Genomic DNA, 5,488 nt, shown 5'->3' on the forward strand with positions numbered 1-5,488 from the left:
CGGGAGCTCCGCTCTGGGCTCCGGTTCCGGCCCCGGCTCCGGCCCCGCCGCCGCCGCCCCGCTGCCGTGCCCGGCCCCGCTGCCGTGCCCGGCCCCGCTCCTCCTTTGCGGGATGTGGCTCCGGTCCCGCCGCGCCGGGCTCTGGCTCCGCCTCCGGGGCCGGGCGGAGCGGGGCCCCCTCTCCATCCCCGCCGCCCCCGGAGCCGCCCCGCTGGAGCCCGGAGCGTCCCTGGGGTGTTGGTGTGTGCCCCATCCCCTCCTCATCATCCTCATCATCATCCTCATCATCATCCTCATCATCCTCCCTCCCAGCTCCCCCCCACGGGGGTCGCATCATCCTCCCAAAAGTGGGGCGAGCCCCCCCGGTATTAAAGCACACCCCCCGGTATTAACGCACACCCCCAGTATTAAAGCACACCCCCAGTATTAAAACATTAAAGCACCCCCAATATTAAAACATTAAAGCACACCCCGAGTATTAAACCACAGCGGCTACACCCGATGCAACAGCACAGCGAAATCCAGAAATCCTTTTTTTTTTTTCTTTTTTTTTTTTTTTTTTTTTCCCTTCTACCAGCCCTCCCCGCGGTCCCCCGTGGCCGTGCCAAGGTGCCACCGTGCCAGACAGACGCAATTAAAGTTGCCCCTTCCCTGGATCAGCAGCACAAGCCGCCTCGGGGCGGGGGGAGGGCGCGGGTTTTAAAGCCGGAGCGGTTGATGCTTACGCAAAAACGGTCTTCTCTAGAGGATGGGTTTATAAATATTTCACCTACTTTAGCTGGGGAAGGCTGGCAATTTTTAGAACACTCTTTCCAGGCAGAGCAGCGCCGGTGGAGCTGGGCCATGACGGAGCTGTGGCTGCAGGTGCCCGGCTGGCCACGGGACTCGCCCATCCTGTGACCAGAACCTCTGGAATGCCGCAGGTGCTCCTTCCTCACCTGGCCGCAGATTAATGTTTAGCCAAGCCCAAACTGCACCCGAGCTTTTGTTCCTCAATGCCATCCTGCCCTGCCACCAGGGATTGTGACAGCGAGGGGAGGGTGACAATCACACCCCAACCCCCCCAAATCCCCCAAATTCGGGGTTCCTGCGGTTCCTGGAGCTGTGACAGAGCAGCTGAAGCGCCCGGGGCTGTGTCCTCATCCTGCGTGACTGATGGGGACAGCGAGGGCCAGGCAGGAATGAGGCTCGGGGACAGGGAATGAGTCAGGCACGGGCGGAAATCGGGTTTTGTCATTAGGGGAACAAACACCTCCCAAAGCGGCGATGGGGACGCTGAGCCGCAGCCTGGGGCTCTCCCTGCCAGGCAAAAACTCGATTTGAGGCCGCGCTGCTGCAGCCTCTGCTTCCCTTCGCCCTGAGGGAGACAGGACTGGGATAACAAAGCTTTTCCATCCCAGACTGCTGGGAAAGGCCGGCAGGAGTGTGCAGCACCGCCCTGGCCATGTCCCTGTGTCACCTGCTCAGGTGAGCCTGGCTGGGTGGTTTTTCCAGCCCAAATAATTCCATGATTCTGCGATTTCCCGGCTGCCTTTTCCCATCCATCTCCCTGTGCTGATGGATGAGCTGATCCTCATCTCCCACACTCCCTGCCCCCAAAAATAAAACAAAGCATTCCCTGGGCCACATTCCTGATCTTTATCTGGAGACACAGGAGCTCCAGCGAGGCCTGAACCTCTCCAGGTGGCATCACCTTGAATTCCCGACCCAGAAATGGCTCAGCACCCTGCTCAGCACCCCTGCAGCTCCTGTGCAGCACCCAGAGGTGACAAACCCGAACCCAGCCCTGACCCCAGCGCCACAGCAGTGACCTGGATGCTGTCACCATCAGCACAGCTCCAGCAGTATCAGCCCTTCCATCGGGGCTGACACAAACCATGCAGGATCTGCTTGCAAATAAGCCCCGAGGCGTGGGTGGGTTTAGTCAGCACCAGAACACCCAGATCCCTCCTGCCTGCACAGAAATGCAGCTCCTCTCCCCGGAGCGAGCTCATCAAAATGCGAGCCGCAGGGCTCCGAGGAGATGCGAGCCCCGAATTAGCTCCACGAGGAGGCACTTCCAGGCTGTTTTCCAAACTGGAATCAATGTTGTGCTTGCGCTGAATTAGAACACCCCCAGCTCTGCACTTGCTGCAGAGTGAAACCATGAATGGAGGGAGGGCAGAGCTGCGGCCCCGGTGTCCCCGGAGAGCTCCAGGGCTGCTCCAGAGGCTCCAGGAGACCTTTGGGAAACACCTCCCTTGAGTTTTTCCATGCCCTGGCACATTCCTGCAGCAGAAAGGGAATTTTTTATGTCTATAAATTAATTTTTTCCACCATTTAAGCAATTTTTATCGTGCTGCAGTGCCTGTGGAGCTCCAACCCCGATTTGCTGTGCTGTTGGAATCACCCCTCTCAGACCAGAGCGGGGAAATCCAGCTCTGAAAATAAATTTTCTAAGGGTTTCCTTGGGGTGGAACCACCTGAGGCCCCACAGGACAGCAAATTCCTGGAGCTCCTCCAAGGCTTTCCCCAATGTTTGGGTTGGCAGCTTGGCCAAGGACTTGGAGCTCAGATATTGATGAAGTTTTAGGACAAATTGAGGTTGAGAGACCCCTAAAACCCCAAAAGTTCCTCCTGCAGCCACAGGTGATGGCTCCAGGAACTCTGTGTGCATCTGGAGATGGGATCAGCCAAAAAATCCCAGCACCACCCAAAGCTTGAGCTGATAAGAAAATAACTCTGAGGCACTGAACCTGGCTGAGAAAATCCTGAGAACACGGAGAAAACTCTGCATGAGGGGTTGGGTAATTCCTGCTGCAGTTTGGGGTCAGCAGTTCCCAAACTTTGGTCACACCCCAGGTGTGAAAAAAATTTAAAAATTTCATAAAAACACAATAGGAGACACGCATAAAGGGTTAAAACAGTGAGTGCTTTGCAAGCTGCTAAGAACACCTTCAGCTCCTTTAAATACACTTTACAATACATTAACTTGCTGCATATTTATATTTTTTTATGTATAGTTAAATATTTTTTGGGACTGTTTAGCATGACTACTCTTTGTTTGGTTTTTTTTTTTTTAGAGCATGCATGTTTTTTGGCTTGTGGTTTTAATTTTTCTTTTATTACTTTTTAATTTGGATGGTAGTCCTGGCCTTTTGTAGCTGGTGAGTGTTGATAATTGTTGTGTTAGCTGTAGAGTTTTTATTACACATTTATGGGCTGTTATTATAACTGAGTGAGTAGTTTAAGTATACTATTTTTAAAAAAAATTTATGTTTAATTTTGTTATTAGAAGCAAAAAAATATATTTATAGGGAAAAGCTATTTTAACATTACACATACAGCATTAATTTTAATATTTACAAAAAGCCAGCAATATTTTATGCCCTTACAAGCCAGGTCAGACACGGGCCCGGTTGTGCAGGTGTGTCACACCCGTGCCAGGAGGAAACGCTGCCCTGGAACAACTCCCACACCCCCTGCGCTGCAGCCGCTCCCTCCTCCCTGCCCCAAACCCCAAAGAGCCGGGCTGAGCCCCCCAAAAACCCCCCGGGGATGAGGGGACACCCGGACCACCCCCAGGTGGGAGCCGAGGGGACATCTGGGGACATTTGGGGACAGCATTGCGGGCAGTGCCAGGTGCAGGAATGAGGGTGGCACAGCAGGAACGAGGGTGGCACAGCAGGAACGAGGGTGGCACAGCAGGAACTGGTTTGGGAACGGCTCCGGCCCGGGGAGCTGCCCTGGGCAACCTCGGGACGTGACTCAGGCTGGGCAGGGCTGTGGGAGGGCACGGAGCGGATTGGCACCTTGCAGGGGACTGTCACCTTTACAGGGGATTGGCACCTTTAGAGGGGATTGTCACCTTGGAGGGGATTGTCACCTTTAGAGGGGAATTGTCCCTTTATAGGGAATTGTTCCCTTTAGAGGGAATTGTCCCCTTTAGAGGGGATTGTCCCCTGTAGAAGAATTGTCCCTTAAGAGAGAATTGTCCCCTTGGAGGGAATTGTCCCTTAATAGAGAATTGTCCCCTTATAGGGAATTGTTCCCTTTGCAGGAATTGTCCCTTAAGAAGGAATTGTCACCTCTAGAGGGGATTGTCCTTTAACAGGGAATTGTCCCCTTGGAGGGAATTGTCCTTTAACAGGGAATTGTCCCCTTAAGAGGGAATTGTCCCCTTTGCAGGGAAATGTCCCTTTATAGGGAATTGTTCCCTTTGCAGGAATTGTCCCCTCTAGAGGGAATTGTCCCCTTTACAGGAATTGCCCCCTTTATAGGAATTGTCCCCTTATAGGGAATTGTCCCTTTACAGGAATTGTCCCTTCACAGGAATTGTCCCTTTATAGGAATTGTCCCCTTATAGGAATTGTCCCTTTATCGGGAATTGTCTCCTTATAGGGAATTGTCCCTTAATAGGGAATTGTCCCTTTACAGGAATTGTCCCTTTACAGGCAATTGTCCCTTTACAGGAATTGTCCCCTTGCAATGTCCCGCACTGTCCCTGCACTGTCCCGGTGCCAGCCCGGGCTGGCCCTGGCAGCTTTGCCCTTTATTTGCCCCACTGTGCCAATATTTGTTCATTGGGATTTTATTTCTTGGGAGCGTGCAGGGGACAGTGGGGACATTTCCCACTGAGCAAATCTCCTGCTGTGCTCCTGGGGAAGCTCAGAATTCCAGCAGGGAAAGAGGAGGGAGAGCTCAGCCTGCACTTCCAAAAAAACTCCCACATCCTTCTAGCAAAATAAAAAAAAAAGAGGAAAAATTATATATATAAATTATAAAATAAAAATAAAAATAGAAATAAAAATAAAAATAAAAATAGAAATAGAAATAGAAATAGAAATAGAAATAGAAATAAATAAAAATAGAAATAGAAATAGAAACAGAAATAGAAATAAAAAATAAAAATAAAAATAAAAATAAAAATAAAAATAAAAATAAAAATAAAAATAAAACCAGAAATAAAAATAGAAATAGAAATAGAAATAGAAATAAAAATAAAATATATAATGCAATTATAAATATAGATAACAATATAAATATACATGTAAATATACATGTAAATATAAATATAAATATAAATATAAATATAAATATAAATATAAATACAAATACAAATATAAATATAAATATAAATATAAATATAAATATAAATATAAATATAAATATAAATACACACATATATATATTATTATTATATTCTAAATTATATGCTGTACAAACCCATCCCATATTCCTGAAATTTTATTGCCCAGTCTTTGGAGAATTCATGATCCAACAGATCAGATGGAAAATCACCCAAAAAAATTGAAAAACTTTGGGGAAATGCTCTATAATTCCCTTTTCTTTTTAATTTGTGTGTAAGGAGAGAAAAAAAGAAGCACAAAATCATCCAGGTCACATCTGAAACAGAAAAATTGAAATATTCTTATAAAATACAACCCAGAGACTGAGAGATGGATAAAATCCTTTATTATTTTCATTTTTTGTACCTTTCCATTTACTC

The sequence above is a fragment of the Catharus ustulatus genome, chromosome 25, assembly GCF_009819885.2.
Source record: "Catharus ustulatus isolate bCatUst1 chromosome 25, bCatUst1.pri.v2, whole genome shotgun sequence".
In the NCBI taxonomy this organism is placed as follows: domain Eukaryota; kingdom Metazoa; phylum Chordata; class Aves; order Passeriformes; family Turdidae; genus Catharus; species Catharus ustulatus.